The sequence below is a fragment of the Geospiza fortis genome, unplaced genomic scaffold (assembly GCF_000277835.1).
Source record: "Geospiza fortis unplaced genomic scaffold, GeoFor_1.0 scaffold66, whole genome shotgun sequence".
Lineage (NCBI taxonomy): Eukaryota > Metazoa > Chordata > Aves > Passeriformes > Thraupidae > Geospiza > Geospiza fortis.
Genome location: NW_005054312.1, coordinates 8174791 through 8184696, shown reverse-complemented (window position 1 = coordinate 8184696; position 9906 = coordinate 8174791). Strand labels below are relative to the sequence as shown.

The following is a 9906-nucleotide window of genomic DNA, read 5'->3' as shown; positions in this document are numbered from 1 at the left end:
TAGGAGCATTTCAGGGTGTTGTGTTTAGTGCTGTTGGCTTTCAGCCTGCTGCCAAAAGGCAGCAGAGCTTGCTTTCTGCGTGTTGTTACTAATTCAGCTGGTTGAATCAAGCTTTTAAACTATGAACACTTAATTTTTTCTAATTTGTCTGTTGTTAGAATAACAGACAGAAGGTGTTCTTGAAAGGTCTGATGTGAACTTCTAACTATGCGGAAGATGCTTCTCACATCCCCTAGATAAAGAATTGGGCCTGCTCTTCCATCTCTCTTTGACACCCCTGTCTGACATAGGGAAGGAAGAGGTTTTTAGGTATGGTGATGCTTCTGTACTCCCTGCCCTGGCAGTCTGGAAGAAGAAATCCTCCAGTGCCACATCCATAGCCAGCTTTTGAACATCTGTAGGTGCCTGCAATGCTAACATGTTTCCATGTTTTCCCTCTGTAGCATCTCCCTTTCTGCTGTTTGCCAACCGGCGGGACGTCCGGCTGGTTGATGCCGGGGGCACGAAGCTGGAGTCCACCGTGGTGGTCAGCGGCCTAGAGGATGCTGCGGCAGTCGACTTCCAGTATTCACAAGGCATCGTTTTCTGGACAGATGTGAGTGAAGAAGCCATCAAGCAAACTTACATTAACCAAACTGGGAATGTGGTGCAGAATGTCATCATTTCTGGCCTGGTTTCCCCGGATGGCCTGGCCTGTGATTGGATTGGGAAAAAACTTTATTGGACGGATTCAGAGACCAATAGGATAGAAGTAGCTAATCTCAATGGAACATCTAGAAAAGTCCTCTTCTGGCAAGACCTTGATCAGCCCAGGGCAATAGCTTTGGATCCAGCTCATGGGTAAATATTAATTTGGCTTAAATGCTTAAATGGATACTGTGGTGATTTATGTTGAGTTTTTACTTCTGAAAAGAAAAGGAACACATAGCCTTTTGTTTCACTTAACATTTTCCTGAGGTATTTTTCTCAAGATCTGTGACTGAACATATGTTTGAGCTTAAATATTTTGTGGCAAGAAATGGCAGCCCAGACTTTGAGCCAAAAAGAAAAATACAGCTGGTTCTTAGGTGCCAAGCCAAATATTCAACCAGTATAATTACCTGGCTAATCCCATTGCACTTTGGAAAAGTAATTAATTTTCCAAGCATTTTATTGTTATTATTTTCTCAGTGATCTTGTTTAGTAAGTTAACTTTGATTTTATATGTGATGTCTATTTAATGTAGACAGCAAGATGTGCAAGTCTGCATGTGTTGAAACAGGAATTCTCACTTGCTATGCTCTGGTAAACAAAATCAGGATATTTTTAAGTGATGATGTTGAATAATAATGTTTGTGCCAGCAAGGGAAAGAATCCAGGTGAAACTGTGGATTCTCAATGCTGTAAAGTGACCATATTAAGAAGTAGTAAGAGTGCAGGCTGCATATGTCAGTTCTTAAAGATTCTTGTGTTATGTGCATGGCTCCTCCCTCCCTCTTCAGTCCTCCCCAGGGTTTCACATGTGCTGTTTGCTCTTCCTGTGCACAAGCAGCGCTGGTGTTGTGTCCTTTGGGCCTGGCATTTATTGCAGTGATGACTGAAGATGTGCTGTGCTAGATGGACCCTCATGAAAATGAGGAAAGAGAACTCTAGTGCCTTTCTCTTGTGTGCCAGGATCCACACAAGTGGGCTGGTTTGCCACTGATCTGCTGCCATTTTCACAATACTTTCCTCTAGGGTATACATAGGTAGGTTTCTCATCTGTAGGAAAATCTGGCATTAACTGATACTGGGTCTGTCCTCAGACAATGATGCTGAGTTAATGCAAGGGTTTAGTATAAACCATAAAAAGAAAGTATTTGGTGGTTTATCCTGCTCTGGGAAATGGGCAGTTCCTAGAGAAACTACCTGCTTCAAGTGTGCGAGCTGTGAAGATGGAAACTATGCAAGAGAGGGCAATTTAAGATCACAGGTCAGCACCTTCCAGGCCACCGACTGGAACTGTGGTTGTTTTTGCAGTGTTTGCTGCATAAGATTTTCCAGATGAATGTGAGGTGTTACAGGTACATTTATGATTAATTCATAAAGGGCATGCAAAGGCTAAATGAAACTGTGTGTACCCAAAGAAACAAAATCCTCAGTTTTGTTGGTACGTCAAATACTGGAGCTGCCTGTATCCTTCAGATACAGGAAAGGTACAGCCATTACCAGTGGAAGGGGAAGTGGAGTGACTTTGTTGGGCCAAAGGACTTTTCCAGAGGTGTCCTTATCCTCCTAATCCTGCCTTCCTTACAGATGCTTTTAGGTGAAAGGAATTCTCCCCACAGCAAATTGTTGTATAGAGGGGTTTTAAATAAATTAACAGGAATCCTGTTGTACCCTGACAGCAAGTAATCTATGCAGAATTAATTAAATGTTGATAAATTAGATATTGAGTTCAGTAGTGTATTTAAAGAGAGGATATAATGTTAAATTGAGTATTTCATGGTGAGGTGGATTACAGAGAGTGGTATGGCACTTTGCATAAAATGCCAGTGCCAGGTTTACTTTTCCTAAGGGGATGCAGTTCCTTGCCTTTTGACTGATTCTTTAAGTGTTGAATCAAAGACAGGTTTGTCTGAAAAACTAATATATTGAACTTAAAAGAAAATTTTAAAAATCAGACAGCACATATATTTGTGGAATAAAACATTCAGGTTTGCTTTTACAACCACTTCATTTCACCTGGTAGTTCTGAAATATATCCTAGATGCATCTGTGAAATAGTGATCATGACATTTGATTTTGGCACAGCAGGCTCTGGGGTTGAGCTCGCGTGTGTTCCATTTCCCAGGTATTCTCTGGGGAAGACAAGTGGGTGACAGTAGGAGAAAAGAACCATTTAGTATTTTATTTATTAAAGTTTTCATTTGTCATTTTGTTAATAAGTTTTTGAAATCAGGTGGCTAATACTGTTCCTACAACTGTCAGAACAGTATTAGATCAGAGCACCTGAGTAAGTTTGTAGGGTTTTTTTCTGGATCATGAAATGTGATGCAGTTCAGACTAGGGTTCTTAAAACTGGTTGAGGTAATCTGTCAGTGGCTCATCATTTGCTTTCAGTTTGGAAGAATTTCCATTCTGTAGATGTGATTTTGTCCTTTTAACAGTTTCTACTAGAGAAGTGGGGTGGGAAGCTTAGAAAATGATGAAGAAAACTTCATTAGGCAACTTAGGTTTCCAGAGGCAAAATGGGACAAATAAGCAGTTTGCAAATACTTAGCTGATACTGTTAGTACCCAAACATGGGTTTATCTAGAATGCTCCAAGTGAAACAAATCTACTCTCTCTTGAGATAATAACATTTTGTTGGGCAGAATGGTGACATCTTCTCTTGTCTTTTAGCCGTAGTAAGGCTGTTCTGCAGAGGTGGATGGAGGACTGTGTGTTGGGGTGTTTGCAGTGGGGTGTTATGCCCAGAGTGATGTTTGCTTACTAAATAGATTTTATTCCATTTTGAGTGTGATTCTTCAAGACATAGACTAGTTTGAGAGAATAGAGAAGAACTTATTGAAAATATGGTCATTATCTCTCAGGAACACCAGAAGTGTGATGACCAAGCCTTAGGACATGAGAGAGGGGCTAAATTCACTTCTGGAGTTTCCTTTTGAAACCTGTTTTTCTGTGATTTCCAATTGACATTCAGGAGTATGATTTTTCAGATGTTCTGAAGGGCTTCCTAAGTAGTAAGTCAGATGATTGTAGTCTAGTGACATTTTTAAAGAGAGCTGCATCTTTTGCACATTCAGCCTATCTTCCTTTTTTAAAGGCAGTGATTATCTCATGGTTATGACCGAGAAAGAGAGATTCCTCTCCTCTAATGATCATTCAGTGCATTCCTAAAATTTCATTTTTTAAGACAAACTGTGGGACACTTAAATCTTATCTGTGAGTCCCTTTTCTTCCCAGAGCTAGTGAAAATCATTAATTGTACAGGGTCTTCTGATACTCTGAAAGAGTATCATAATTGACCAGAGTTGGCTTAATATGTAACATCATTCTTTCCCATACACATTAAAACTTTCTTGCTGGACCCACTGTATATTCTAGGAATTAAAGGAAACAGAATATGTGCTAATTCAATTTTTCTTCCTTGACATGAAGGATAAACTAAGATAGAGGACAGTACAAAACATTTTTCTATAAATCTGCTGATGTTTTGTTTTGAACATTTAGATCCTAGTCCTGCTGTAGGGTATGTTAACCTTAATTTATATAATGTAGGACATTAGGCTAAATTCTTGGTATTGTCTGTAGAACATTAGCATTTATATAAATTCTTGACAGATAGACCACTGGTGGGGGATTCAGTAATGCTGGTGTTATTAACTTTGAATTTGATACCGTTGCATAAGTATTTACATGTTTTCAGGATAGCAACTTCTAACAAATCTGAATTTATTGTCTGTAAAGATTTTACTTAAGGCCAGCTTAAGTAAAAGAGGTAGCTCAAATTCCCTGCAATGCCATGCAAAAAACTTAAGTGTCACAAATATTGTCCGAAGAAGGAGGAATGTATTTGAAAAACAAGTTTTTATCACGTGTCGTGGCAAGCAAACTTCAGTTTCCTGAAAAGAAGTCTTCAAAAGAATGCATGAATGAGTAGCCAAAACAAATTATTTAATTCTCAGTCCTGTAGTGAAGGTCTTAGATCAGGACACCCTAGAATGTGTGTTGACAAGGGTCATTAAATCTAGGACATAAAAATCTCAATGCTTGCTACCTTCTCCATTTTACACAGGGCTCTGATTCTGAGGGTCTGTAGCATATCCATAATCCTCATATCTGATTTTCACTAAGTGCTTAATGAAGTAGTTAGTTCACATAATAAAAGTCTACAATGTGTTAGAGATATTTACTTTGGTTAATATGAATCTTGAATTTGTTCCTACTTGTATGATGGCTGCTGTATTGCCTTTGGAGTGAGCTTACTGTCCAGGTCCAGCCTGTATTTTCTATAGCTTGCCTTGCTCAGCAGACAATAATGCTTGAGAAATTTCTGCCCCCTCTGTTTGCTGAAAGCAAAAAGAACTAAACAAGACATCTGTGAAATGTTTGTGAAATCATTATTTTAAGGAAAGATAAAAATTGCTTGCCTCAAGAAAAGGTGTGCTGTCTTGTGGGCTTTTTGGTGTAGGTATAACCACAACCATCACTTGGTGTAGTCACTGGGGTTGTCGAATTTGCCATACCTGAGCTGGCCTGCTGACCCTGGTGAGATCTGTAGGAATGGTGCTTGTGAAAGAGGAGAATGAGGACCTTTGAACTGGTTTGACTGAAGAAAAGCTGCAAACTGCCGTCCACATTCTCTCCCTCATTTTAATTCTTAAAAAGTCTTCCAGGCATGGTGTGGGGCTCTTGGGCAGAGGCAGTGCTGGTGCCTGTGGACCACCCCAGAAGCTGACTTCATTTATGGAGCAATCTTCTCCTTCTGGAATAGCAAAGCTTCGGGTGAAGGAAATAAGATACAAATTAGAATGCAGCAATAAGAAAAAAATTACTGAGTACTAAAAATAAATCATGTGTTTTGGCATTCTGCAGAATGGCTATTAGTTCAGAGATTAACACAAGCCTAATCATGTCTCAACAGCATTAAGGGATTGTGTGCCATAGCCTGGCTTAGCCATTGCCTCAGGTGCTTATGGCAAATCAGCCAAAATCTGCAAGCAGTGGCTGTCATTGACCTAAAGTATATTTGGCACCAAAGAAAGGATTAGATGGTAAATGCACCAAATGGGATACTAAAAAATGGATATAGAAGGGACAGCTATCACAATTAGAAGGCTTTCGGTTCAGAGTCTAAAACTAAAAGCCTCAGACATGCCTAGTTGTTAATCCAGTGTTTGCTCAGTGTCGCAGCAAAGCCATGAACAAGACCTGGAGCTGTTCTAACTCACAACTGTGTTTATGTCAGCACTTCAAACTGCAGTGGTGTTTACTGATGGTTCAGCAGGACCTTGGTCCTGCACAGCAGCATGGCAGGTACTAAAGGTTAAGCATACTGGCCTGCTGGGTTGGAATTATTGGGATCTGTATGAGCTGCAGTCAGATGAAGCTTCTGATACAAATAAGGGTGAATGATGGCATCTTTTAAGCAGTGTATCTTCTGGTCTTAATCTCCTTTGGAATAGTTGACAGGAGAGGGAATACTGAAGAAAAACTTGTCACTGTTGCAAGTGGTGGAGAAGAAAAGCAAGCAACGTCCTCTGAGCAAAGAAGGCTGTGCTTTTTAGAAACCCGAACTCGTGGCTGCTTGGGTAAAATGCAGAAGATGCCCGGGTTTTGAGTGAAACGTGTTTATTGCTGCCTGAAAGCTAGAGATTACTTTATATCCTGTGTGTTTCTAGTTAGTAATTAATTGCAAGTATAAAATGATTTTGAAGCTTTTGGTTAGTTATTTGAAACTCTGTAATATATGAGTAGCACGGTTATTATCTTAAAATGAAAGAAAAGTACTCAACTGTAAAATTGGTTCACAGTCATATCCAGTATCTTGGTATGGCAGTGATTTCTGGGACTTGGAAAGCTTTTGATATGTGCCTCCAAATAACTGCAAATAGTCTCATGCATAAGAAACTTGAGGTTTTTGTGGGAATTGTTATTTACTCTAATTTTCAGACGATTGTCCTTGATGGTGACAGCCTTGCTTTGAATAGTTCATTAGTCTCTTATGAGTTTCCTGCTCATAGATATGACTATTGTTCAAAGACCTTTTGCTTCATTTGAGAGCAGACCTGCCTGTTCAGAGATGATGGAAAAAAGTAATTTACTTCTCCCCTACTCCCCAAAATTGCATAGGAAAGAGGTGGAAATGTGTAGACTTCCTTAAAAACTCCATTGAGCTCCCTCCCCTGTTTGCACTCTTCTTTTGCTGCAGTTTCTGTGACTCCTCCTATCCTGAGTCCTGGAGATGATACTTGTTTGCCCTGTACCCATTTAGTCTTATTAAGTTTGGGAATTGTATTCTTCTCTTCTAAATTTCTACACCATTTCTTGAGGGAACAGAAGGAACAACAGGATGGCTTTAGCTGTCACAGTGCCAGTGAGTGTTGCAGTGGTTTCTTGGGTGAAGTCAGGAATGCACTGGCACCAGAGAGGTGATGGAAGCTCTTTGATTGAGTGATGTCATTGGGTGCATTTTATAGCTGCATAATGTGGAGATCATGGCATATACAACATGTTGGTCTGGCTGGACTGGCACTATTCTGTTTGTCATGAGTGAGTTGCTTTGGTTTAACTCAAAACATATTTCTATTTTCTTTTTTTTTCACATAAAATTAAGCATTAGTATGAGCTGAAGTAAGAATTTTTCCACTTTTTAACCTGCTGAGGGTGTTGTTCTCAGGGTTTGTTTATTACTGTGTTTGAAATTACAAGGATGTGAATGAACATGCTGAAGTTCCGTGCCTTGACAAATTCCTGTCTTTAGTTGGAGTGTATCTTTCCCTAAACATTGAGTTAAAGTGTGTGACCACAGAGAAACATAAAATGCTTTGGTTTGAGCTAAACATTTGAGCAGTTGTGAGATGTGTGGGTTAGAGAGCCACCAGCACCTGACTTACATAGCTGGATTACTGTGGTTCAGTGCATTTGCTGCACCCCATCTTCCCTTAAGTCAGTCTAATGTGTAGATACAATTTTTTTTGACTGTCCCAGTATGTTTTAATTCAGCATAAAAGACATTGTAGGAAAACTGTAGTGGAGAAGGCTGGTTCTCAAGGGTTTTGTTTGCTTTGTACATATTTTTTGAATACAATGTGATTAGTTGTAATGATTACCTGCTGTGACATATTTTTGGGTTTGATGTAATGATTTTGTCAAGGACATCCAGGTCTCAAAATTCAGTGCTTGAAAAAAAGAAAAGAAAACAAAAAGGTAAGTTGAAAAAAAAAAGAAAGTAATTTGCAGCTTAATGCTATGTGAGATAGACATTCTTTTCTTCTGTAAACAGTTGGGGATATTTAATTTCACAGTGGAGTTTTTGTAGCTTTAAAGGTGGGATGGGGGAAGTAAGTTTTAAATGTGCAGGAATCTAAACTTCATAGCAATTTCCTGTAAACTCCTGTTTTATGCCATGGGCTTGTATAAGTTCAAGAGCATTGTTGAAATTGGAGAAGTTTGTACTGATTTATATCATCTGTACAACTGGCCCCTTTTGTGTAAGCAGGTTATGTAAGGTTTGGCAGCTGTACTGCATTTTGGGAGATGGAAAAAGTGTTTGGGCAACGTTGGCTGCTTTTTATTATGTCTGTGATACCTTCCAGCTCAGATGGCTGATTGGCTGCTCTTGGAGGGCATAGCCCTGATTTCTAATCTTTGTGAAAATGATGACAAGAGATGTGAAGCGCTGGAAAATAAGAAATGACCTGCAGCTTTAAGACTGAGGGGAAATGTGGTCTTCATCCTGGTTTTGCTCCTGCACCTGGAATTTTAAAATGACTTAAGCAAGGGAAAGAAAACAAACCAACCAACCAAACAAAAAAACCAACAAAAAACAAAGCCAACAAAAAACCCCACTGGGGTGCAGTTTGCCAACTTCAAAATCTGTTTGTTTTTGCAAGGTGGTTTTCAGTCCCATTCTTCTGATAGGAGGGAAGCACCATTTAAGCCCTGATTCAATGTGGTAGTTTATATGCTAAAACCCAGGGACTTGTTGGCTGCACTAGAATTGCATTTAATTAAATTCTGACTAGAAAGCTTGGTTGTGAAGCTTGCAGTTTACATATAGAGCTTACATATTTGTAATATATGTAACACATTACATGTATATGCTTACATATAGAGCAGAAACTGAATTTGATGTACTCTCTTGGGTCTGGTGCTTCTGGCTGCTGGACTGGATGGACCTTTGGTGGCTGTGCGTTCATAAGAAAGTGTACATTTACACCATGGCTTTGATGGAGCTTTGGCTTCTGCTCTGCTTTGTTCCAGCTCCTTTCTTTGGTGTAGCAAAGTGGTGCAGCAGGTGAGTTTAGGGACAGAATTGGTGCAAGTGCTGTGAAATTATTATTTGATGTTAGTCTCTTTTTCTCCCTGCCTCTCCTTCCTTTCTGCCTTGGAAGTCTGGAGTTAAGGTTTAAAACTAGTGAGGGGGGGAGACACTTAAGCATCTCTGAAGAACTAAATGAAGTAACTCATAAGTTTGTCCAAGGTCTGCTTTTTGTTTAGCAGCTTCTGTAGGGCTGCTTGGTTACTTTTTTTAAGGGGTATTGATTTGCAATAGCTGCTTAGCAGCGAATTTTGCTCACAAGGGCTTTTTTTCCTCTCATTAGCTCTTTAGGAATTCATGTTTTTATTTTCTTTGACAGCCTCAGTGCTGTTAGACTTTTGTTGACCTGTTGCCATGCAAGGAGGATATAAAACTCCTCAGATGCCAGTCCTAAAATGTGATCGAATGCGTACAGAGATACTGGGTTTGATAGTTTTAGTTTCTTACAATTGTTATGGCGTGCCCTGGCCCAGGGGTATTTAAAACTCTGGAATTTACATTTGAAAACACCACCACCACCAAGAAAATCAACCAAACAAAAAAAACCTACCCAAATGCTTGCCTTAGGCTCTTCATTGTTATTCAGTGTGCATCTTTTCAACTGGCTTCAAAAACTGGGAGGCATAATAGCACAGGTAGTGCCAGACTGAGATCCTTTGCTTAGTCTACTTATTTTTCTGAAATGTTATCTGGGCTAAATACTGTGTTTCTTTTTTAAATGGTGAAATGAGAATGATAGGGATTGTTAATATACTGGACACCTGGAAAATAGATTCTGTTTGAGAAGCAAAAAACCCCAGTCCTGAACCATCATTTGTCCCAGATGTCTTGACTGTTTGAAAGTGCTTGTTTTGTATTGAGGTCATGAAGAGATGTGGACTCTTGAGCATTCTTCAAAA

At 39.5% G+C, this 9906-nt stretch overlaps 1 protein-coding gene across 1 annotated transcript in view; it reads left to right on the top strand.

Moving 5' to 3' along the window:
* The first annotated feature begins 444 nt into the window (after window positions 1-444).
* The window catches only part of LRP5 (LDL receptor related protein 5), a 93797-nt gene continuing 84335 nt past the window's right edge, over window positions 445-9906 (top strand). The window contains exon 1 of the mRNA XM_005419500.3: window positions 445-840. The gene's annotated coding sequence lies outside the window, so the exon portion shown is untranslated. The remainder of the gene's footprint in view (window positions 841-9906) is intronic.